Genomic DNA, 27,453 nt, shown 5'->3' on the forward strand with positions numbered 1-27,453 from the left:
TATCCTCCTGACTCAATCTGGGCAGATCTTAAGACTTAAGAAATTTATCTATGCCTTCACTATCTTCTATTTTATTGGAGTATAAAGATTCAAAATAATTTCTGATTATCTTCTGTGTTTCTGAAGTGTCTGTTGTAATATTGCCTTTTTCATCCTGTATACTAGTAATTTGGGTTCTCTCTCTTCTTCTCTTTGTTAGCATGGCTAAGGGTCTGTCAATTTTATTTATTTTTTCAAAGAACCAACTTTTAGTTTTGTCATTTTTTTAATTGTTTCTTTTGTTTTGATTTCATTAATTTCACCTCTGATTTTAATTATTTCTTGCCTTCTACTTCTTTTGCTGTTGTTTTGCTCTTCTTTTTCTAGGATTTTGAGATGAAGTATGAGATCATTTATTTGTTGGTTTTTTCTTTTTTTGAGGAATAAACTCCAAGAAATGAGTTTTCCTCTTAGAACTGCTTTCAGTGTGTCCCATAGATTTCGATATGTTGTGTCTGTGTTTTTATTTAACTCTAAGAAGTTTTTAATTTCCTCCTTGATGTCTTCTAAAACCCATTGATCATTCAGTAATCTATTTTTCATTCTCCAAGTGATACGTGATTTTTCCTTCCTTTTTTTTCATTGATTTTCAGTTTCATTCCATTATGATCAGATAAGATGCATGGTATTATCTCTACTCTTTTATATTGTCTAAGAGTTGCCCTGTGACATAATATATGATCTATTTTTGAGAAGGTTTCATGTGCTTCTGAGAAAAAAGTGTAGCTACTTGATGTTGGGTGGTATAGTCTATATATGTCAATTAAGTCTAGGTTGTTAATTGTGTTATTGAGTTCTATAGTTTCCTTATTCAACTTTTGTTTGGACGATCTGTCCAGTGGTGAGAAAGGTGTGTTGAAGTCTCCCATGATTTTTGTATGGTGGTCTATTAGACTCTTGAACTTGAGACGAGTTTGCTTGACAAACATAGCTGCACCATTATTTGGGGCATATATATATTTATGATTGTTATGTCTTGTTGGTGTATGGTTCCCTTGAGCAGTATGAAGTGTCCTTCTTTATCCCTTTTGATTAACTTTGGCTTGAAATCTACTTTATTAGATATGAGTATGGACACTCCTGCTTGTTTCCACAGTCCATACAAGTGGTATAATTTTTTCCAACCTTTCACCTTCAGTAATATGTATATCTTTTCCTATCAGATGTGTCTCCTGTAGGCAGCATATTGTTGGTTTTGTTTTGTGATCCATTCAACTAGCCTGTGTCTCTTAATTGGTGAGTTTAAGCCATTCACATTTAGGGTTATTATTGAGATATGGTTTTGTTTTTCCAGCCATATTTGTTTATTAATGTTACTAAACCTGATTTGTTTTCCTCTTTGATTACTTTCCCCCCTTTACTGTCTTACCTCCCACTGTTGGTTTTCAATGTTATTTTTCATTTTCTCTTTCTGTAATGTTTTGCCAAGTATTTTTTGAAGAGATGGTTTTCTAGCTGCAAATTCTTTTAACTTTTGTTTATCATGGAAGGTTTTAATTTCATCTTCCATTCTGAAGCTTAATTTCGCCGGATACACGATTCTTGGTTGGAACCCATTTCTTTCAGTGTTTGAAATATGGTATTCCAGGATCTTCTAGCTTTCAGAGTCTGTGTTGAGAGATCAGCTGTTATCCTGATTTGTTTACCCCTAAATGTAATCTGCTTCCTTTCTCTTGTAGCTTTTAAAATTCTCTCCTTATTCTGTATGTTGGACATCTTCATTATAATGTGTCTAGGTGTGGATCTCTTATGATTTTGCACATTCGGTGTCCTGTAGGCTTCTAGGATTTGGGATTCTGTCTCATTCTTCATGTCTGGGAAGTTTTCTCGTATTATTTCACTGAATAATTGTTTATTCCTTTGGTTTGGAGCTCTGTGCCTTCCTGTATCCCAATGACTCTTAAGTTTGGTCTTTTAATATTATCCCATAATTCTTGGATGTTCTGCTCATGGTTTCTTAGCAGACTTGCTGAGCTGTCTATGTTCTTTTCAAGTTGAAATACTTTGTCTTCATTGTCTGTTGTTCTATCTTCTAAGTGATCTACTCTGCTGGTAGTATTCTCAATTGAGTTTTTAAGTTGGTTTATTGCTTCCTGGATTTCTAGAATTTCTATTTGTTTGTTTTTTATTACCTCTATCTTACTGTGAAATTGATCTTTTACTTCCTGGATTTGTTTATGTAGTTCCTTGTCAATGTGATCTTTCATTGTCTGATTTTGCTGTCTCATGTCTTCCTTGAGACTCCAGATCATCTGAAGCATGTATATCCTGAACTCTTTATCTGACATTCCATCTGTTGCAGCTATTACCTCTTCTAAAGTTGAGTTGACCTGCATTGCTTGTGGTCCTTTTTTTCCTTGTCTTTTCATACTGCTCACGTTTTTTTCTGCTTGGTAAAACTGTTATATTTTTGAAATTTACCCCCTATTTATTTATATTGCTCTTGTATAGCTGGGAAGTCTCTCTTGCAGGGTGAGCAGTGGCTGTGCTCCTCCTCTAATTAGGGTGGGCTGTCTACCACGCTGGTTGGTCGCAGGTCTGCCACCCCCCTGCGGGCGCGGATGGCGGCTCTGCTCTCACCCACTCCAATTGTGGTGACGTAACTACCACACCCTCGGGTCGTTGGTCCTGATCCGGATGTGGGCGGCGGCTCTGCTCTATCCCCACTCCAATTGGTGTGACGTGTCTATCACGCTGGTAGGCCTCTAGACCTGTTCCACCGGTGGGTCGCAGGTCTGCCCACCCTGTGGACTCGGGCAGCAGTTCTGCACAGCCCCCACTCCCAATGGGGGTACCTGACTGCCTCTCCAACTGGTTGCTGAGCCCCCTCCGGACACGGGCGGCGGCCCTGTTCCACCTCCACTTCAACCAGTGTGACGTGACTGCCTTGGTGCTGCGTGTCCTCCACGTTGGCAGGCTACCAGGCCTGTCCTGCCAGTGGGTCGCAGGTCTGCCTACCTTGCAGGCTCAAATGGCGGCTCTGCACAGCCCGTACGCCAAATAGAGTTACTTGGCTACCGCGCCGTCGGGTCGTTGGTCCTATTCTAGGCGTGGGCGGCTAATCTCTTCGGCCCCAGCTGCAGTTGGGGTGTCGTGATACCACGCCGGTGGGTCACTTGGCCTGCTCTGGGCACAGGCGGCAGCTCCACTCTGCCCCCCCTGGCCCCCACAGCACCCAGCAGGACCCTGACCGAGAAGCAGTCACCGCAGGTTCCCCAGCCCCAGGCCAAAGCAGCTCCGGGAGCCAGAGCCTGGCCGCTCCATGCTCTCCAAACTCGGTGCACGCTCCGCTGGGCACAGGCTCAAAGACACAGTCCCCGCGGGCTCCCCAGCCCCTGGCCAAAACTGTTCTGGGAGTCAGAACCCAGCCGCCCCAAGCTAAGCGCACACTCCACTTGGAGCTGGCCTCCACACGCAGTCTCCGCAGGTTCCCTAACCCTGAGCCAAGGCAGCCCTGGGGACCAGAATCCGGCCACTCAGAGCCCGGTGCACGCCTTGCCAGGAACGAGCCCCCAGGAGTATTCTCTACAGGTTCTCCAGCCCCAAGCCTGAGCGATCTGTCTGGGAGACGCAAGCAAATACCAGCCTGAAATCACCTGTTCTGTAGCTGAATGCGTTGAGGTCAGTAGAAAACAGGGATGATTACATCATTTCTCCAAGATGGCGGTTGCTGTCCTCCTCCGTGGTCCGACCGGTTTCGGGAACCGAACTGGACCACTTCTCTCCTCTGTCTCAAAGCCGGAACTCAGCACTAAGCGTGGCCATTGTACCACTGGCGGGAGCTGCACCCCTGCTCTGGCACCTCGCCGATTCCCCACATGCGCCGCAGACTCGAGCTTCGGGGCATTCCCCCGATCAGGCAATGCGACCCTCTGTGTGGAGAAATTGCGGAGAAATCGCCCTCAACCGGGCTCCCGCAGCCGAACCTCACACGATGGAAATCCGTCCACTAGATTCTAGAGCACCTCAATTTCACTGGAAATTCCCAACACGCTAGCCTTCAGCCGTTTCACCTTGTCTTTCTCCCACTCAGTGACGCGGCGCACCGGGATAATGCATTCTCTTCACCGCCATCTTCCTCCCCTATCCGGAATCTCTCAAATGTTACTATTTTATTAACTTGTTTTATCTCTTTTTCTCCATTTCAAAAAAAGGTACATAATAAGAAAATTAAATTATGAATATCTACTCTACAAACCTTATTCCAAATTTGACAGTTATTTCAACAATTGTCTTTGAACCAAAATAAATCTAATTTTGGGAAATTTTAATATTAATTATTCACTGTGTCCAGTAGTCTCATTTTTTTCTGTCTCTTTTAATCTGAGACAATTACTGAGTTTTTCTGGGCTATTTATGATATCTATGATTTGAATGGTGTACATCAGTAGTAGTTTTGTAAATTTTCTTTCAGTTTAGAATCATACAATGTTTTCTCATCAGTGGATTCAGATTATGCCATTAGAGGAAGACCATCATTCATACAATGCCTAGTTCTTACACTAGAGCATATTCTGGCAGCACTGACAGACATGGTAACAAGCTATGGTCAGCCTCTATTAATGGTGGAAAAATTCTAGGATCTAGAGTTAGCCTCCACTTAAGAGTAAGCAAATATCTGGGGCCTCAATAACACAGGCACAAGAGACTGTGGAAGTATGTAATGTCACTTTGTTCCATCACTGGTTAGTGTTGCCTAATTATTTGGTTAAGAAGTATTTGCCAGGTTGCTCCATTATAAACGTAGTATTTGTTTTCCCTTTATAATTCATAAATATTTGGGGTGGTGATATTTGTGACTTTTTAAAATATCTGGTTGGTCCTTAAATTTTCACCCACTAGAATTAATATTTTATAGATGATTTCTCCTTGTGTCAAATTATTACTATGTGGTGGCCAAATGATGATATTTTCATTGATTCTACAAAAACAAATATAGCAAAAACAACTATAAGTGGGCAAGAAGATGAAGTTTTTCATTTTGGTACTCACATACCCCAGATATAAACATCAGCTGCCATTTAAAGATGATTACACATCTTTTGGATTTGTTCCCATTCATCCTGGACTACTTTTCACTTTCTCACAAAAAAAGATGTTTCAAGCACATCATTTATTTTCTTGTTCCAGACCTGTAATTAACCATTTATCCTAGAAGCTCCCTTCTCTGTTTGAGGAGAAGTGTCTGACCAGTATTTGTGATGGTTATCATAATTGCATTTGGGGTTTTCATGTTAAGGACAATTATCATATATATATATAACATAAAAATGTGTATATTTTTTCTTCTTAATATTTTTTAGTTGCTAATGACCCTTTATTTTCTTTATTGATGTATGGTACTGAGAAACAAACCCAGTGCCTCAAACATGCTAGGCAAGTGCTCTGCCACTGAGCCACAACCCCAGTCCAAAATGTGCATATTTCATATAGAAAACATGCATAAAGAATCTCTTGTATATATCCTGCTTTTGCATATAAATATTTATATATAATATGATTTATACTGATATATTACATATATAAATGTAAAGAATATTCGTTACAGAATTTTCTTATGAATTAGAAATAGTCCAAATACACTTTAAGAATTCTGTTTTTATATCTGTAAAATAACATATGATGCAATCATTTTTTAAATGAAGAGAGATTTATAGAGTATATACTATTTCAAATATAAAGCATATTTAAAATACTTAGTGGCTTTGGCTGGGGCTGCCAGTTGGAGCTGCCCAGAGTCGAGAGTGTGGCTGGGGCGAGGTACAGGCTGCGGGGCAACTATGTGCTCAGCACCACTTGTCCATGCCCGCCACTCTCCTGCCATGTCTGGCTTCAACTACAAGTTCCAGAAGGCTGTGCCTGCTGTGCCGGAAACCAATGTGCGAGCCCCTGTAGGTTTCTACCTGGGGCAACCACTTCTGTAACACCAGCCTGCAGGAGTTCCTCAGTGAAGGAGAATTCAAATGTCCTGAGGACCAATTTCCCCTGAACTATGCCAAGATCTACCCAGTCCCAGAGCTGAAGGTCCAGGTGCTAGGTGTGCCCATCTGCTGCATCCACAGTGAGGAGGGCTGCCGCTGGAGTGGGCCACTTCGTCATTTACAGGGACACCTAACTACTTGCAGCTTCAATGTAGTTCCCTGCCCCAATGGCTGTCTTGCCAAGCTGAGTCGCTGTGATCTGCCTGCACACTTGCAATACGACTGGCCCAAGTGGCACCTCAAGTGCAAGTTCTGTGGCTGTGACTTCAGTGGGAAAGACTATGAGAGCCATGAGGGTATGTGCCCCCAAGAGAGTGTGTACTGTGAGAGCAAGTGTGGTGCCCACATGATACAGCGACTGCTGGTCCGAGATGCCACTTCTAAGTGCCTCAAGTGCACCCAGCCTTGTACCTATTGCACAAAGAAATTTGTCTTTAACACCATCCAGAGTCACCAGTACAGTGCCCTAGGCTGCCTGTTCCCTGCCTAACCAGTGTGGTGTGGGCACTGTGGCTCGGGAGGATCTGCAAAATCATCTGAAGGACAGAGGTAGCACTGCCTTGGTGCTATGCCTGTTCAAAGACTCCGGTTCCAAGCACAAGGTGAGATGCCCCTTTTTCCTGTCAACCCCTCTTTAGCCCATTAAGTCCTAGATGAAGGCTAGGTTTCCTGGCAGTTTAGTTCTTTGAGTCATTCCCCCTGCTGTTCAGCTGCAGGTTCTTCCTAGCACCCTGTCTTCCTCATGCAGAGTTTGGCGCCTGCTACCTCTGAGCTTTCCCCTTTTGGTAACAATCCTCCCTTCCCTCATTTCCTGGGGCTTTGCCAACAGTGCCCTAAGCTGGCAATGGTGCAGTACATGGCGGAGAGTGTGAAGCCACATCTGGCTATGATGTGTGCCCTGGTGAGCCGGCAGTGGCAGGAGCTGCAGGATCTGCATAGAGAGCTGTAGGGACTATCAATAGGCAGTGATGGCGTGTTCATCTGGAAGAATGACCGCTATGGTCAGAGGCTACAAGAGGCCAAGGCCAAGCCCAACTCGAGTGCTACAGCCCAGACTTCTATATACATAAGTATGGTTACAAGCTACAAGTGTCTGCACTCCTCATTGGCAATGGCAGTGGTGAGAGCACACATCTGTGTCTGTACATTCGTGTGCTACCAGGCACTTTTGATTATCTCCTTGAGTGGCCTTTTGATCGTCGTGTCACTTTCTCCCTGCTAGATCAGAGCGACCCAGGGCTTGCTAAGCCATAGTATGTCATTTAGACTTTCCACTCTGACCCAAACTGGAAAAATTTCCAAAAGCCAGGCACGTGGTGAGGCTCCTTGGATGAGAGTTATCTCGGCTTTGGATACCCCAAGTTCATCTCCCACCAGAATATCCAAAAGAGAAACTATGTGCGACCTGATGCAGTTTTCATTGGTGCCTCTGTTAAACTGCTCAGGAAGATCCTCAGCTGAGTGCAGAGCTTGCAAGCTAAAGGAGAGAAGGGGGAATGAATAGGACATAATTTATCAGGCATTGGTTGAACCTGGAAAGGGGACTGGACCCCCTTTCAGCTGCTTATGCTGTCGGGGTTGTTACCCTGTTCTCCCCCTACCACTACTACCCTCAGGTGCCTCCAATTGGTGCTTCAGCCCTGGCCTCTGCAGGGAGCAGGTCTCTGGGTTATCAAGGGCTGAAAACAAATGATCCCAGGACCTGTCTCCCCTCCTGGGCAGGGCAGGTTTGCCTTGGTGCCGGCCACATTCTACATGGACTGAGGTACCTGCTCATGTGCTATGTCCCAAGAGCCATAGGGGGAGGGGTTGGAAAAGTAAGGGGTAGTTAAAAAAATCTGTCTTGAGATTGATTTTTCTTTCCCCAGCTGTGTCCTTTCTGTTTATTTATTTCCTTAGTGACAGGAAGGCACACCAGGGGATTCGTGATTTTTAATAAATTTTGAATTGTATTTATTAACTTTGTTCATGCCTGTCTCCTCCAAGTTAGTCAAGGCCCTGGGAGGTTGGGGCTAACTATGCAAAGGACCACTGAGAGAAGAAGTGCTGACACTATGACCCCAAGATCAGCTGCCCGCTGGGTCGCCCCCTGGTGGGTACCAGGGGGAACCAAAGCATGCATTGGAAAAGACCTATTGCTGCCTCCTGGTGGTTAAATGGAAAAGGTGCAGGATAAGGCTGGAATCCCCAGTTCTTTATTCACCAAAAATTGAATGCTATGACATAAGCAAGACCCAGCCCCAAGCCTCTGGTTTGGGGATTGAACCCAGGAACAATCCATTAATAAGCTACATCCCCAACCCTTTTGTATTCAGAGGGGACTCATATGCTGAGGCTGGCCTTGAATTGTGATCCTCTGCCTTCTGAGTTATATCATCAAGCCAGGCTCCTGCTGAAAATTGCCATTTATTTAGTATTTTTTTGGTTACAGACACTGCTGAGAACTTAATGAAAAATATTTATTTCCATATAGCAGTCAAGTTAAAATTAACTTTTACATCACAGTTAAAGGACCTGTCTTAAGTGGGACATATTGAAGGTAATGAGACAATACAAGTTCCTGAAACTTATTCTAAGTGCTTAACAAATGTTAACCTAACTGAAGCAAGCCTATACCTGGGGAGTGAATAGAGAGGTCTTTAAAATGTACAAGGCGAGCTAGGGTTGTGGCTCAGTGGTAGAGTGCTTTTGTAAGAAAGTGGTGTAGAGCACTCGTGTGAGACACTGGGTTTAATCCTCAGCAACATAAAGAAAACGAAGTTCTACAACTAAAAGAAAAAAAAAGAGATACAAGAAACTTCAACTTTTTTGTCTATTTTCATATAGGCCTCAGTGGCCACCCGCAGTGACCCATAATTTACCAGCAAGGAACATTAGTGAATTATCAGTACTCTTTCAGCTGGTCTAAGACAGGGCTGAATTTCTTTTTTTACCCTGGTGCTGGGTATCCTTGTGCATACTACCTATATGATCTACTGAGCTAAAACTCCAGAAAACTCTGGAAATGTAGCTCCAATTCTGGCAATACACTTGGGCTTGCAAATGGCAAGTTTCTTAGGTACATGGGAATGAATTCTGCTCAATTCTAGATTTTGTTGAAATGATTAAATTAACTAATAAAATAAAAATAAAATAAAATAAAACACTGAGTGTGATAACACATCTTAAATTTATTTTATTCTAATATTTATAAAAAATTGCCAAGATGCAGAAAGAAGCTTCCTGCTACACTAACACTCTACCTGGTTACCTCAATTTTACTCATAATTAGATTTAGATTTTTATTACCAGCAGATAAATGCTGAAATATTTGACTCCCAATTTAACTAGAATGCTGCTGGGGATTGCACATCGGGATCCATATTCCAAAAACTTGTCAATATATTTGGTGGTATTAAAATTATATCAGTGGATTTTCCAAAATATTTCTTCAGAGGACCACATCATAAAGATTTTAGGCTGTATGGATCAGAAGTTCGATGCAGTCATAGCCTAAAATCTGCAAAATATAATAATTTAATGCCTGTTGGAATTCCAATAAAACTATATTTTTTCAGGAGAAGGGGGTATAGCCCAGCATGTATAAAGCCTGAGGTCACATATCAACACTTCATAACAAAACAACAGAAGCACTTGATTTGCTAAAACATACTACATGCTGGATTTTATCTTGATCTGATGGTCCAACATGCTGCTAGTGCATTGAAACTTCAGTGGTGCCCTGCATGCATGTAATTTTCTTTTCTACACACAGCACACTTCATATGGACCACACCATTTTTCTACACAGAGTTTCTGTACAATTCAGTTTATAAAATAAGACTATTTTCTGAATCTGCTCTCATATGTTTTGTTATTGAATTCACCATTTCAATATGAATAAGTACTTTGAACATCTTTTTGATGGACAGAATGCCTTTATTTTATTTATTTATTTTTATGTGGTGCTGAGGATCAAACCCAGTGCCTCACAGGTGCTAGGCAAGCATTCTGCCACTGAGATACAACCTGAGCCCAGAACATCTCAAGTTATAGATAATTATATAAGTCTAGATATACTGGCCATTTGAATTTCTATTACTTGTGAGTCATTATGATAAAACAATTCTGTAAGATAATTTAATTATATAATATAATATTTTCATGTTATACATTATAGTAATAACAAAAGTAATTCTATAAAACATGGAATAAGTTTTAATTCAAATAAATTTTGTAGCATGTTGGGAATAAATACCTGTGTTCTGGATAAGATGTAGTAATAGACTTGAAAATGTCTTCCTCTAGCACCTACCCAGGAGCCTTCTCTGTTTCCCCTCTGTCCAGATTTGTAGCTGAGGCTTTCGGGATGGGGTTACATGGGACCAATAGCTTTAGCTCATCTCAGTAGATCGGAAATCTTAGTTTGAGAATACCTGTCTTACTGTAGACAGAGAGGGAGTCCCTAGTGGAAAAGAGAAAACTTTTTTTCATTCTGTTATAAACAAGCACCATCTGAATAAAAATTTTGATTGCACTTCTCATTTTCCAAGGTAAGTGACCCCAGGTTTTTAATGTGGGTACTAATCATAACAAACCAATTGAAGTCATCACATGTGTCTCCTAAAATAAATAAATAAATAAATAAAATTTTTAAAAAAACAGCTCAAAGTAAGACACCCATTATCAATTTATATACCTCACAGTGAGATTTAAATTCTAAATGCTTTGGTTGTGAGAAGAAAACATGGAGACTGGATTGGGACAACTACTTCTAGAATGAAATGAAAGGAGTTAATAGGTAGGAGAAAAACAGATAAGAGGAAAGAAAATTAAGAAAAAAGGAAGGAATTCATGACCAATGGTATTTTGATATTCTGGCATGAAGACAGGGTAAAGAGACCTCCTTCCTATGAGGGAGTGTTTCTCTGCACTGAGGTGATTGTAATTTACCTTAATAACTGTGGGTCCTTCGTTATTCTACCATTTTAGTCCATTTCTTCACTTTTCTCATTCAAGTAAAGTGTGAATTTTCAGATTTGTTCTTTTTATTGTACTCAATTCTATCACAAAACCTACACAAGCCATGGCTTCCTTGAAGGTAATTTCTGTAGCTTCTGTAGATTGTAGCTTAGCCAAGACCAGGTGATGTGAGAACCTTGGATTTCAGTCCAAGAGTACTCTCTCCTTCTCACTTTAGTCTCTGTAAAAGGAAATGTCATTGCTGTTAACTTTGGCTAACTAATATAGGGGAAGCTCAAAACTAGCCATGGGTGTGTCCACCTATTGGGACAGAATTGATTCACAGGCCCTTATCCATGCTTCTGGTTGATAGTGTCAGTTACTACTTAAGTCCAAAAATTTATCTCCCACGGGTGGAAGGGTTATGTTATTTAAAAAATGGAGAAAAAAAATGTGGGGCTGCCCCAATGCCAAATATCAATTACTCTTTTCATTAACAGCTCTGTTTATAACATCAGACAAAACTCTATTTAATGTGTTCCAGCACTGTTACTTACACAAATTATCCTGCTGAATACCCATCAAATCTTATTAGGTAGCTAGAAGAAAATTATTTTAAAAATATTTTTATTTGTAAATGGATGCACTACCTTTTTTATTTTGTTTATGTGGTGCTGAGGATTGAACCTAGTGCACCACACATGTGAAACAAGCATTCTACTCTGAAGAAATTATCTTAATGACCACACCTTCAATTACTGAAGCACAAGGCTCTGACCAGTCAATACATTTCTTATTGACTTGGACATTCTCCCAGCTCTGATAGCAAGGCTAGTGTTCAGGTGTAGTCATAACCAAGGGTATTGAGGTACACTCACCTATTCCTTTGTAACCCTACCCATTCCCTCATTTGAATGGCTTCTTCCCAATAAAAGGACTAAGCACATACTCCTCTCTCTATCCATGGACCCCCATAGGTCAGAGAAGCCATCACAGGATGCAAAGAAAAATGTATTTCTTTGTCTCTGTGTGGTTATTTCATGCAGCCCAGTTCACCTAGAGTCACCTTGAGCATTTAGTCCTTAGACCTGACAATTGGTGGCCCATACTGGGTCTCCAGGGTACATTCAAGAAATTTAATGAATTTGGAATCTTTTCATAAGTTAAGTGTACTTAAGGTTTCAGAGTATTTTGTACAATATTGTAGAAAGTAAGAAATTAGAAGAAAATCTGTGATGTTGAACTTTTTAAAAAATATCTGGCAATATTTTATTTTTAGAAAGATAAAAAAAATTTGCAATGTTAGAGACCTTAAAATTTTAAAGTATTATTAATATTATTAATAGAATATGTTGTTAATTTCAGTCCTCTCCAATGAGAAAATCATTTTTATGGACTTTTTGGATTGTTTTTGTGAATCTTTACATTTAAAAAACAATAGGTAAAGATTTTAGGGTTTTATATGTTAGAAATCCATGCTTGTAAAGAGTAAGAGAAAAAAGAATTATGATTATGATTATGATTATGATTATTTATGATGAGACTTCATAAGAAAGAATTTCTACTTCTTGAGAGGGAACTTATTTTTTAATTTTTAGTTATTTTGCTGTTTTACAAAGGTTCTCTAACAATTTATATTAAACCTTTTTACCACATTCTTGTCCTTCCCTATCAGAATGGCTGTAACCCAGCCTCTGTGGACAAAAGAGTTTAGCTGCTTTTCCTATGGGGTCTGTAACTAGACCCACAACCAGCAATGCTTTTAACCATTAAACAACCTGGCCTGGATGCCAAATGCAAACTGCACTAAGATCTGATAGTAACACTGGCATCTGCCATTAAAACTCGCTTTAAAGTGCCCATGTGCTGCAAGCAAAAATACAAAGAAAAAGACAACACACACTGCAAGAACAGGTGGTTAAGACAAAGCAAGCCATTGCACACTAGTCAGATAAATACAAACAAATCAAATGGAATGAAACCTGCTCTTGAAGCCTTTTCCCCAGAAAGCTCCAAGCTGTTTCCATCACCACAGTAACAGCAAGAAGCATGGCTAGCCAATTAGTCTTCCTGGTTCCTCCTTTCCCATTTTTGGGTGCTACCCATTGGTCTTTCTCCTGTCATTCAACCAGGACATCTGATTTTGCCTCCAGTCACTAACCTGTACTTTCATTTTCACACAGACCTGCTACTGAAACTACATAGAGCCTACATTTTTATGAATTCCCACCTGTAAATGCTAACAAAATGTAATTTTTAGGCAAAATTTAATTACACAGATTTCTACATTGCAGCCCTAAGCCTGACTTGCTCTCAAGACTAAACAACTTGATTGTTTTTTATCCCTCAACAGTTTCCTTTAGGATCTTTAATTTTCCTCTATATGGTTGTTACTAAATAATTTTTTTATTGATGAGAGGCATCAAACATATGTTTCTTTGTATTTTACTTTCAATTTTGAAGGTTAAAAGAAAGCATTTGTTCACCACAAAAAATAAAGCCAGCCATGCCCTGTGATGAGCAAAAAAATGCTATTTTCATCACTGACTATATAATTAGAAAAATAAGTATATGTATGCACAAAGATCTTATTATGTGACCTCACAAATATAAAAAAGTGCACTACTAATCCAAAGAAAATTGTAATGGACTCAAATGTCTTAAGAAACACGTTGTTAAAAAAAGTTAATACAATTATAAATTATGCACTTATTCTCAATATGTATTATTCTAGGTATTGGATAACAAATAGTTGCTAATCCAGAAAATAATTTGCATTCATGTCTAATTATTCAGTTAATATATATTCATCTAATCATTTTTCTTCAACAGTAATATATATATATATATATATATATATATATATATATATATATATCTGATGTTCTCTATCTATAATTAGAAATATTTAAGATAAATTTATTTTACTATAAACTTACTTTCAAGAGATAATCAAGTGACTTTTAATTTTCAAATCATTCAACAAATTTTATAAGTTGAAAAACAAATGTAATTATTCCTACAAAAATATCTAAGGGCTTTAACTGTATTTTAATTAAAATTTAACTGTATTTTATTTCTCTTTATCAATGTACAATAATTTGTTTATATTCTAAGATTTTCAAAAATTATTACTCCATAATATAACCAGTAAGAATTCTAAAGGGAAAAGAAGATACTTCCACAGAGAAGAAATAAATCATCTTTGATTAAAACAAGATCTTTATATTCTAAATTTTAATAATAAAATTATTTTCCTAATTAGAAAAATCTATATCATTATCTCTGCAGATTATGTAGAAAGTTAAAACAATTGAGAAACAGATAACTGGCCCAATTATAAAAATATAAACTGAGTAATTCAAGGACATTTCAGTTTATTTCCCTGATTTTATTATGCTGATATAAGCTAAGATTTTTAACATATTTTGACATAATAAAGACCTATTAAAATGTTAAGCTTATTTTCTTTAAGGAATGACTTTATTGCCTAATGATTCTTACTGTTTAAGATGGGTTAATTTTAATAAAAAATCATGTTTTGATTAAACCCTAAATATAGTAAATGACTGACTTAGATTACAATTTTGACAATTCTCCTTGAATACTAATTTAATTAATTCAAAGTCACTGCTGATTCTTGTGTATTACCTCTGTTTGTTGGATATTGTAAGATATGGGAGAACATTTTATTAGGACTGATGCTTTCCAAATTAAAGTCCCATGTTAGTTATAATCAACAAAAATTACAATTTTTTTTGGAAATTCATTAGCATTACATAAGTTCTCTGACAGGACCTATTATCCATAAAAATATGGTAATATGTATATACTACTTTCTACACTGAAAGTTACCTGAATCATATTTTCTAGAAGACAATCAAGAGGCACCTATTCAAAGGATGATATTCTAAGAGATAAAGATATTTTGAAACCTTCTCTCAAAAAGAGATCGAGGGTTCCTTTTAAAGTGTCAAATTACATATAATATTAAAATAAATCATCTATCCTATATACAAAAAATTTACAGTAATTAATAAAAGATGTCTCATCTTCATAACTAGCATCAATTACTATTAATAAAGAGGACCTTTAAAATTTGCCTACTGGAAACTAAAATTGAAGGAAACATCTCAAACTTAATATAGACCAAAAGAAATTAAAAGAGACTTTCAAAAAATGCAAACTCATATAGTGTATCTTTCAAAATTTATGTCAAATATATATTACTTATCTAAACCTTAAAATAGATGGTCATCTCAAAAACAGTTTTATAAAAGATTTATCTTAACCATGTCCCAGTAACACACAATAGGGACAAGTCTGACAGTCTGGAGAACAGTAAATTCCCTGGGACATATTCGTATTAAATAGAGACAATGCTTAAAAAATAATTTATTTACCCTTTAAAAATTTTACTGCTTTTATAGAGAGACTTAAAGAGACAATACAGCACCTTTAACTTAGAAGGAGTCACCCATTTTCAAAATTTGAGTTTACCACCCAGTTAGCCCTAGACATTCTAAGACATTTACACAGGTTAACATAATTCTAGTCTATTTTCAATAATACACCATAATTAAATAAAGCCTGAAAAAAGAAAAAAGAAGACAAACTTGAAGACAAAAGAATTAAAATGCTAATTTTATGGCAAGAAAAATAGGCTTTCTAGTTAAAAATTTTATGAAATAATAGTGAAGGAGAGAGAGATTGTACCAGACAAACTGTATGTACACACTCAAGGAGCATGGCTCTCTTCTATTATGTGTAATACTGGTAAACCCCAAACTTAGAAGGTTAGGTTTGAATAAGATGTCACCTTCCTATTCAAAGTCATTAGAGCAAAAAGCAGTGCTTCTTAATCCTCAGGGCCTTTTACAAAAAAAAAAAAAAATGAGGCTCTAATTCCAAATATTCTGCCTGCCCTGGCTTCCTGGAGATTTACACTTGAGAGACCTCTGACATGATTTTAATGTATATGGCTCATGACTCATACTTAGAAAAACACTGCTGTGGATAATTGTGAATCCAAGTATGGATTTTAGTCAGTCTAAATCTAAGTTTGAATCATGGCCCTTCTATGAATAGACAAGGCAACTTAATCTCTTTCAATCTCAGTTCCTCCATCTGTGAAATGGGAGGATACCAACTATCTTTTATAGCTGTTGCAAATTTTTAAAACATAGAATATATTTTTTATAAAAGTGTATTCTTAACCTGCTGTGCTTATGAAGTCCCCAAATTTTATAAAAGCCTTATTAGGTATTCAAATAGTCCTCTCTACATTTCAAAATATTAGAACATCAGGAGAGTCTATTGCCTAATTTGGTCGTACTTGGTACGACAATTGTAACTGGTCTCGCTGGATCCCTTCATGCAGTGAATAAAATAAATCCCAAAGCACAGAGAACAAATTAATTACTTATCAAAGTATTGTGCAGATGTTTTCTAATAATAACATTATATGTAGCTATTTGATTTTTAAAGAATACACATATACTAATTAACTATAGTTTGCATTATAAATCAGGATGGAAACATGTTTTGATATTAAAATCCAAGTTTCTGGAAGACCTGTGCTTTTGACTCTTTCATGAATCTCTGATTCGCACAGTTAAGTGCACAGTCTTCAGGCACCAGTCTGGGAATTCTGACATGGCAAATGTTCTCCTGTCCCACAGAGGAGTTAAACATACAGAACACTACCAGAGTCGGTGCTGGCCCCCTCTTGCCCCTCCCAGTCACTACCAGTCCCATCAACCTTATCAACACCCATTAATTTCATCACTTTCAAATTTCAAATAAATGAATCCATAAAAGTATATGCTGTTTTCTGTCCAGATTTTCCTCTCATCTTTGTGTCTTTATGTCTGAGATTCATCTATACATATTGTTTGTAGGAATAGTTTCTTTTCTTTTTTTTTAATCAACAGAGTATTCAATCATATGCCTGGGTCACAAGGATCTATCTATAGACATTTGGGTTGTTTCCATTCAGGGATATGATACATAAAGTAACTGATTATTTTGTCCATGATTTGTAGCAAATGTGTACTTACAGCAGAATTGCTGGGTAGTAGGTTAGTCAAGTGTCTAGTTTTAGTTAACACTACCCTCTATTTTTTTTGTACCAGCTATTGAACCCAGGGATGTTTAACCATGGAGCCACATCCCTGTTCCTTTTTTGGGAGTGGTGCTGAGGATTGAATTCAGGGGTACTTGACCACTAAGCCACATCCCCAACCCTAGTTTTATAGTTTTATTTAGAAACAGAGTGTCACTGCATTGCTTAGTACCTCACTTTTGCTGAGGTTGGCTTTGAACTCATGATCCTCCTTACTTAGCCTCCTGAGCTGCTGGGATGACAGGCTGTGCCACCACACCTGTCCCTTTTATTTACTTATTTTTTCTAGAGACAGAGTTTCACTAAGTTGCTTAGGGCCTCACTAAGTTGCTGAAACTGCTCTTGAACTTTGATCCTCCTGACTCAGCCTCCTGAGCTGATGGGATGTCAGGCATGCACCCAGCTAACCCCTAAATTTTAATGCAATAATTTTATCAATTTATACTCCCACCAGCAGTGTATGGGTTTAGATCTTCCAACATCGTCAGATTAGCAATGTTGGTATTCTCTATCTTTTCCATTTTAGCTATGATGGAGCATCTACAGTGATGATGTGTTTTAGTTTAGTTTTAGTTTACATTTTTCTCATAGTCAATAAAGAAAATAGACTTATTTTCTTTTCTATACTGTGCATTTAAATATCTTTTTTTAAATGTTCCTCTCAAGTAGTTTTTCCCATTTCTCATTTGAGCTACCTATCTTTCTTTCATTTTTATTTTTAATAAATGTTTTAGGGGAATATTTTAGACTTACAGATATACAGGGCATTCCTGTATACCCCTCATGCACTTCTATTTAATGTTTTATATTATGGCACCTTTGTTAAAAATTAGAAACCTACATTGATACATTACTAACCAAACTTCAGGATTGATTTGGATTTTTCTCATTTTTTCCACTACAATATTCTTCTTCACTTTGTAATTCAAATTAGAATATTGCATTGCATTTAGTCAATATTCTTTCTTAGTCTCCTCTGGTCCAGAACAACTTCTAAGTTTTTTTCCTTGTTTTTTGTGACCCTGACAATTTAAAAATGTATTCACATTAGCAAGATAGAATATCCCTGATAGAATTTATAGAATGTCCCTATTATGGTTTAGATATGAGGTAGACCCTGAAATTCTTGTCAGAGTAGGAATGTTCAGAGGTGAAGTGATTGGATTATGGGGGCTGTAAACTAATTACTGGATTAATTCATTTGATGGATTAATGATTCTAATGGACTAACTGGGTGGTAACTGTAGGCTGTAGGAAGTAGGTGATAGGGTTAACATGCCTTTCAGGTTATATTTATCTGGTGACTTACTTGTGGGTTGTTTCTCTTACCACCCTTGTCCTTCCTGGCAGCCATGAGTTCAGGAGCTTTCCTTTGCCCCTCTATTCTGCCTCACTTCAGGTCCAGAGCAATAGAGCCCACTGACCTTGGACTGAACCTCTGAAACTGTGAGCCTCAAATACACTTTTACTCCTCTTACTTGGTCTTGAGTATTTTGGTCACAGCTATGTAAAGCTGACTAACATAGCCTCTCAATTTGAATTTGATGGGAGTATGTGATTAGATGGGAATTACATACTTTGTAAAGAACACCACACACAGCCTGAGGGCCCTTTTCATATTATCCCATCAGGGTTACTGAATATCCATATAACTCATCCTGATGATGTTAAGTTCTTGGGTAAGGTGATGTTTAATCAGGCTCCTGCTCCTCTGGTAAGTCATTATATTTCACTTTCCATACACTATTTCATGGAAGTAAGTCATTAAATCCAGTGAAAACTGGACATCATTACTTTTTGATCTACGGTTTTAATGAACTCAAGATATGAACCTCATATTGTTCACATACATGTACTATTTATCTTCCGTATCATCGAAGAATATACTCCATATGATTTTAATGCTTTGACATTTGTCAACACTTGCTTGATGACCCAGCATATAGTTTTTATTTTTATAAATGTTCTATGTGTCCATAAAAAAGAATGTGGAATGCTTGGCATTTTTTTGTACAATATTATATAACCCCACACATACACACATTTGCTCACTGTATTTCTCAAATATTATATTATATGCTGAGGATAAAACCCAGGGCCTCAAACGTGCTAGGTGAGCATTCTACCGTTGAGCCACAACCCCACTTTACTGAATTTTTGACAAGAAAGATATGTTAAAAAATCTCTCACTATGGAGCTGGGGACATAGCTCAGTGGCACAGTGCTTGCCTAGCACGTGTGAGGCCTTAGACTCCTTCCCTAACAGTATCATAAAATGAAATTTAAAAAAAAGAACTCTCACTATAAAGATTATGGATTTGTTTATTTTTCTTCTTATTTGTATCTGGACTTGGCTTTATTTTATTTTATATATTATTTTTTTTGTTATTGTTTATGGACCTTTATTTTATTCATTTATTTTTATGAGGTACCGAGGATTGGACCTAGTGCCTCACAGATGCTAAGCAATCACTCTAAAACTGAGCCACAACCCCAGCCCTTTATTTTATATTTATTTTATTTTTAACCTGTTCAGGGTTTATAGAGCTTTATGACTCTTGAGTCTGATATCCTTGATCAGTTTCAAAAAATATTTTTCCAGTATATCTTCAACTATTTCTCCTGTTTTATTTCCTCTCTCCTCTTCTTCTAGAACTTCAACTAAACATTGATTACCCTTACTACATTTTTATCAAGTTCTATATGCTATTATCTATATTTTTCCATTCATTTTTCTTCTTTGAACTTCAAGTATAATATTTGCTACTTACCAACTTCCAGTTTCTCAATTCTCTATTTTCAGCTCCCTAATTCTATTCTGTTTTCTCATCTGCAGTTATATTTTGACTTCTTGTTTTTTTCTACTATAAAATTTCCATTTAATGGTGTTTTGTACATTTTAATGTTTGGATGACATTCTTTTGTTTTGAATCTACTTTCTTAAACTTACTGATTATTTTAAAGATTATATTTCTGTTAACCCCCAAATCTATACCAGCTATTTCTATTGCTATTTTTTTTTGTTTTGTATTTATCCTGTTAGCTTTGTCATTTGGTCTTGTTTTCTGGCACCCATTGTCTTTTAGATTGAGCACTGACATTACGCATGAGAGGTGGCAGAGATTCTGGATGATCTTATATTTTTTCAGAGAAGATGTTACTCTTCTCTTCCTCAGAAACAGGAAACCCTGATAGAATCAGGGATTAATATAATGGAAGTCTTTTATGGGGAGAGTACAGTGATTGAACTCAGGGGTACTCAACTACTAAACCACATCCCTAGCCCTACTTTTTTTTTGTATTTTACTTAGAGTCAGAATTTCCCTGAGTTGCTTAGTGCCTCACTATTTTGAGGCTGACTAAGGATCCTCTTGCCTTAACGTACCAAACCTCTAGGATTACAGGCATGAACCATCACACCCAACAATGGAAGCATATTAGTAAGAATTTGTGAAAGCTTATCTATTACTGATTTATCCCTAGCATCAGCCATAACACTTTAGAAGTCTCATCTAAAAGCCTGGAAATTTCACTTTTGGCAGGTTCTAAATTATATTTTTGTTTGTTTCTTCCCCAGACTTCCAAAGCTCTGATAAACTTTTTAGCCTCTTAACATTTTAATTTTTTTTCTGGATTTCTTAGCCTTTTACTCCATTCATGCATAGTTCAGAAATTAGCTAATGCCTTGAAGAGAAATTTTGTAAGGAATTTTAAGAGCACTCTTCTTCAGGATCTTGACTTCCTGTAAGTTCTTTCTCCTTCACTAGCCCTGAAGTTCAAATTTGATCTCTTCATCATAGTGATATTGCTGCAAATTCTAGATCTCTGCTTTCTGTAAAATCCTTGCCTGCCTAATTACTCCATTTTTCAGAATGAAAATTTCACTTGACTAAACAATATGCAGAATAAAAAGATTTAATTTATAGTACATATGCATATCTTAATATTAATATTTCTTCTGTTTACTTGCATATATGACATACTATTTGTTGGAAACCAAAGAAACTTCTATTTTTAAAAAATCAAGATTTGCTCATCTTTAAATCAATACCAATGTCTACCAACTTATCATGTCATGCATGCAAATGTAAATATACATTTGAGTACAAAAAGCCATTCACAAAAAGTCAAATATTCTTCTACATATATAATTTTCATAATATCTTAGAGCTAGAAGAAACTTTAAGGAAAATTAGAGATTATATATGGAAATAGATGGATATATAGCTATCTTCTCCCAATAAAGAAACAGAGCTCCCAAAATTATCTTCAGGTAACCTAAAAGATATATCCAAAATTACAGGTAGATCTCAAATTCTTCAGACTCCCACTACAATACAATTTCTCCTTTATGTACTCCCCAACACATAGTTTTCCTATAGCAAACTCCTTTTCCTACAGCAATAATTACCTCCTGCTTCTATACCCTAGTACATAAGAATTAAAGGATTTGGAAACTCTTTCATATTAAGATATAAAGGGGAAGATATTTTCTTCTGAATTTCATGTAATAGCCATTTAGATTTCTATTCACTAAGCATTTGCTAGGCTACCTATTAGGTAGCTCCCAAGGATTTGGAGATGCAGATGGTTCATTAGAATTTTTTGTTTATTTCAACAGGAAGAATTTACTGAGTACATGATTTATTAGGTAGCTGTAGCAGACACATCTGGTGCTCTGAATCATATCCACCTAGCCTTACATTTGATTTTGACCAGGTTGGAATAGTAATTTATGATTTGCTTCAGATGGAAAGATCTCATCTCTAGTCCCTACTGAATATCTTTACTTTCTGCCCCATGGCTGTCTTGGAAGCTTGAAAAAATTCTCTTAACCCATACTTATATGAAGAGAAAGAACAGAGTCCCATCTTGACCAATAAACAAGAGCTAATTGATATGCACTCCTGCCTCCCAGCCATTGTGCTGAAGATTGGGAGAGGGGGAAGTCTATGTGCTACTTAGTAAGTTCTAATAGAATTGAAGCTTATTGCCAACAGCAAGTTAAAATATCAGACTTATGTTTCTCCTTTGTTGCTCTTCAATCTCATTCTTCCTCCTCTCTTATGAGTACTTCCAAGACCAACTTTTGGAGGGACCCAAACATAATTATATAGAGAGAAATAGATGGATAGATAGCTATCTTCTCCCAATAAAGACACAGAGCTCCCAAAAGTTATCTTAAGGTAATCTAAAAGATATATCCAACATCACAAGTAGATCCCAAATTCTCCAGACTCCCACTACAATACAATTTCTTCTTTACATACTCCCCAACACAGTTTTCCTGTAGCAAACTCCTATAGCAAACTATTCAAATTCCATATATAACTCCAATACTAAATTCCCCCATTTAAAAAATATCCCTATTACAAAGCCCTCTCTTCTTCAGTTTCACATGGGCCATTCCTCAGCTCCTTTTTCTGTGGCATGTCTTCCTAGACAAGAAAGAATAACTATATAAATGTGTTCTATTATAGTGCCATCTAGTGGCAAGGATGAATCAAAGCTCATGATACCTAAGTGGCCATGGTATAAATATTAAACTTGAACACTGGCAAATTCACATTACATGAGATAGATAGATGTATTCAACAGCAGGCAATCCTACTACAATTCAACTGAAGGTCAAAAAGATAAATGTTTGTGACAAGTTATTAAAAAGTTGGTATAATTTTATGATGTGTAGGTAACACAAGCTAAGACAATGATAAAGATAATAAAATTTCACACATGAAAAGGCAAAAGCTAATCACTGACTAGGTCAGATGGAGCTTTACCTCCGTTTTGATTTAACTGAGCATGAAGCCATATTAAACATACAAAGTTGTTTCTCACAGCACAGAAATCAGCCCCAATAGCTACTACTATAGAGATCTTTAGATAGGAACAGAGTCCTACCATGACTAGCAACTACTGTTTAATGAGTACATACTATGTTCCCAGGCTCAGTGCTAAGCATTTTATTCATGTGAATTTATTTAATTTTCACTATAAATCTATTAGGTGGTTATCACTGAAATCCTTACTTTTTCAGGTAAAAGCAAGACTTAAAAAAAAAAATGAAGTTCCCGAGGTCACATACTCAATACAAAGAAATGAGTTCCAAGTCAGGTCTATTTGGCTACAAAGTTAATATTTTTTTAACCAAATACATAATTCATACAGCATCAGAAATCATAACTAATTTTATGCCAAGTATACTGTTAGTGATCAATGTTGTCTCTAAAAGAACATCTCCATTTTGCAGATGGAGGGCTGAAATAGGGCTGGTTATTCCTTGCCTTGGGTTATCTAGAAAGCAATAGTTTGCTTGAATTAAGTCTTTCTGATCACTAGAGTCCAGTCAAAACATATATTCTTTCTTTTGACTAACTTCTGCCAGCAATTAATTTATATCCTCAAGCAAATGATCTGATTGCCTTATCTTATATTGTATAACAGAAAATGCTATTATTAGATAAGATATTCTACAGGACTATGAAAAATCTCTATTCCAGAGAATTTAACTTGATTTCATCTTCTGAAAATGAGTCTCACAGGTTAGCTAAGTTTTGGGTGAATCAGAACGTGATGGTCAACATATATCATCCTGGCTCTTCATCCTAACACAAGAATCAGAGACAAGATGTATTGACTATCACTGCTCATATGAGTCTGATGATGATGACAGCATCTCTGCAGCTAGAGACATGTCTCTCCCCTCAAGAAAGGGAAAAAAAAAGCTTTTGGATTCTGTGGAGCAAACTTTAGCAAAACCTTAGATAGAATATTTAATTTAAACTTTCTGGGACTTTTCATTGCACTTTTGAGTAAGAACAATAAAACCAAGTTCAGAATGGTAGGGAGGATTCATCTATATAAATAATCAAGAATGACACATGATACATAGTAAAACAATTTGCTTTTATTTCCTTCTTTCATTTAGTAAAGAATTTTGAGTTTGCTTATGAAAATGATTTCAAAAATGTTACCTCTTCCTCCTTCCTCTGAACTAGTGTAGAAAAATCTTTATAGCAAGTCGAACACTGTAAAGGACTTTCAAAATGAATACCTTTGAAATATTTGGGTTTGCTATTGGAGAACAATTTAGCAATATCTAACAACTTAAAAATTCAAATACTATTTGTTCTAGCAGTCCCATCTATGGGAATTTAACCTACAGATAAATAATATATGTACAAGTCTATTCATCACAGCATTAATTTCAAAAGGAAAGGAATTTTTAAATCTAAATGTTCATCAATAGAGGATTGATATATAAAATATTATGCACAGTAATCCATACAAGGGAAAATATACAACTAGACAAGATTCCAGAATATATATATATATATATATATATATATATATATATATATATATGAACACTTCATGAATTTGCGTGTCATCCTTGCAAATGGGCCATACTAATCTTCTTTGTATCATTCAAATTTTAGTATATGTGCTGCTGAAGCAAGCAGCCAGAATATAATTTTAATGGAGAAATGTAGAGTATAGAACATTATAGCCAGGTATAGTAGCACACGCCTGTGAACGTCTAGTGCATTTGGGTCCCTGGGTAAGGGTCACAAAATCACCAGGACACAGGGGATGCAGAGCCAAGGCAGCAATTGCAACTGCATGCTGAGGTTTATTTGCAAGTTTCTTTTATATTCTTCTTCTAACAAAGCAATCAATTCTTCAGTAACATTTCATCTACATTGCCCAAACATCATTTTCAGCAGGTACACAGAGCTAAATTCAGATTGTTCCTGTTCATTGATAAGTACCCTCCCAAAGTTCTTTGCAGACATTATCTAATCCTCGAATGTACTGTTCCCAGGTCCAGTATGCAGGAAGCTTCTTCCTCTAGGCCAAACCATGCAGAACTTGTGGCTTGCGATAAGGGGAAGAGAACTTTTCCTTCTCCTAGCTGAGGTTTGCCTCAGCTGACCTAAATCACAGCCACAGCTCTTTGCAAAGTGTCAGGCTGAGGGAGCTAAACTCTGCACACTTAAACCCCAACACGCACCAGTAATCCCAGTGATTCGGGAGGCTGAGGCAAGAGGATCACATGTTCAAAGCCAGCCTCAGCAACTTAGCAAGGCCCTAAGAAATACAGTGAGACCCTCTCTTTAAATAAAATATAAAAAGTGAAAGAGATGTGGTCAATGGTAAAAACATTCCTGGGTTAAATCCCTGGTACTAAAAACAAAACAAAAGCCCAAAGAACATGATGTGTAATATACTTCCTTAATATTCCATAGGAGAAAAGATAAATATATATTAATATTACTTTCATATTCATAAAGAAATTAAAAGATACCCAAAGAATTTGTGGTTCTGGTGGAAAGAATGGATAAAACTGAATACAAGGGTAAGATGGGTGGGGAGATTTTACTCTATTTCACATTTTTTTTTAAATGGCAAATTTTAGTAAATGTTTTAAATGTTCAAAAATATTTTAACCGGATTTTTATCTGCTTATTTCCACTAATGCCCTTCGATCTCACACAGCTTCTAATAGACAAATGGATATACTGAGCCAGAATCTACCAGATTTTTTTACATAAAGACCATCGTCCAATTCTGGAGACAGAGCTACTGCACCCATGCCTACTTACATTCTTTCAATTTTGGTCACTATTTTCATATTCTTATGCTTTTCCAACAGGACAACATGGTAGCCAATCAGAGGTGGAGTGGTTGCACCACTGGCTTTTAGTAAAACTAACACATGCCATATGCCTTTGAGGTCGTCTTCAGGAAAACTCCTGACACTTAATTGGACTGTGAAGCACATTACTGAATTTTTTTTTGGTACCAGTTATTGAACCCAGAGACACTTAACCACTGAGCCACATCCCCAGCCCTTTTAAAAATTTTATTTAGAGACAGGATCTCGCTAAGTTGCTTAGGGCCTCACTAAGTTGCTGAGGCTCGATTTGGACTTGTGATCCTCCTGCCTCAGCCTCCCAAGTAACTGGAATTACAGGGATGTGCCTCCACACCCAGCTAAGAATGTAAATTTTAACCATAACTTAAAGATCTTCCTGCAATGAAAACTCCAGATCGAAATTATACACACACACACACACACACACACACACACACACACACACACACACACAAATTCTATCAAACATTTAAGGAAAAAAAACAATCTGAAACTGAAAAAATAGAAGAGGAGTGAAAATTTCACAACTCTTTTTATCATGCCAGGATTACTCTGATACCAAAACCTAGCAAAGACATTTTGGGAAAAGAAAATCCAGGCTAATATCCCTCATGCCTACTAATGTCAAAATCTTCAACAAAATATAAATGGTCTCTTACTTAAGGATAGTTTGACTTCATATATATATATATATATATATATATATATATATATATATATATATATAATATTGTGATGGTACAAACAAAGGCTCTGCATTCAGTAGAAACCATACTTAGAATTCTGAATTTTGATCTTTTCCTGGGCTGGCAATATGCGGTATAGTACAATAGTCTTCTGTAATGTTGGGCAGCAGTAAGGAACCTCAGCTCCCAATCGGCCATATGATTGTGAGGGTGATATGGGACATTCTGCAGTGGACTATGTTGCTAACCTGGGATGGTCAGTAGGTTATAAACAGTAGATGCATTTTCAACTTACAATTGATTTATCAAGACATGACCCTATCTGTATTAGTAAGTTGAATTTAGAAATACATAAAAAAGTCTGTGCCAGGCATGATGGCTCACACCTGTAATCCTAGAGACTCTGGAGGCTGAGGCAGGAAAATCACAAATTCAAGACCAGCCTCAGCAACTTAATGAGGCCCTAAGCAACTTAACAAGATCCTGTCTCAAAATAAAAAATAAATAAGGACTAGGGATGTAGTTCAGTTGAGTGCACCTGTGTTCAATCCTAGTACCAAAAAAGGGGGAGGTGGGATTCAATATTCAATTATTAATCCATTCAATCAATGTAGTTTACCACATTAACACAAATATAAATCCAATGATCATCACAACAAATATACAAAACTTATTTGGTATGAAAAACACTCAGAAAATTATTAATAGAAAGGAAATTCTTTATTTTGTAAAGGCTGTCTATGAAAAACGTACAGCTGTATTAATATATTAAAATTCTTTTTTTAAGTAAAGGGTATCTATGAAAAATGCAATATGTATTAATATATTAACACTTTGTCTCTAAGATCAGGAAGAAGGCAATGGTTCTCTCGCTTATTCTGTTAAAGCTAGTATGTCTTTGTACAATTAACCTACAAAAAGATATAAGCATAAAAGTTGAAAAGGATAAAGTAAAAGTCTTAATTTACAGATGAGTTCACCATCTACACTGAAAATCAAAAGCAATCCATTTTTCAGAAAACT

General features: G+C 36.9%; 1 non-coding gene and 2 pseudogenes across 1 annotated transcript; 2 read left to right on the plus strand and 1 right to left on the minus strand.

Moving 5' to 3' along the window:
• Nucleotides 1-5,786: 5,786 nt before the first annotated feature.
• LOC144374306 (TNF receptor-associated factor 4 pseudogene) lies at nucleotides 5,787-6,658 on the plus strand (annotated as a pseudogene).
• Nucleotides 6,659-6,762: 104 nt separating this feature from the next.
• On the plus strand, nucleotides 6,763-7,481 carry LOC144374307 (TNF receptor-associated factor 4 pseudogene; annotated as a pseudogene).
• Nucleotides 7,482-24,441: 16,960 nt separating this feature from the next.
• LOC144374312 (U6 spliceosomal RNA) lies at nucleotides 24,442-24,544 on the minus strand. The gene has a single exon (XR_013433757.1). It is a non-coding gene; the product is annotated as a U6 spliceosomal RNA (small nuclear RNA).
• Nucleotides 24,545-27,453: the final 2,909 nt, after the last annotated feature.

Source organism: Ictidomys tridecemlineatus, unplaced genomic scaffold, assembly GCF_052094955.1.
Source record: "Ictidomys tridecemlineatus isolate mIctTri1 unplaced genomic scaffold, mIctTri1.hap1 Scaffold_634, whole genome shotgun sequence".
NCBI classification, from domain to species: domain Eukaryota; kingdom Metazoa; phylum Chordata; class Mammalia; order Rodentia; family Sciuridae; genus Ictidomys; species Ictidomys tridecemlineatus.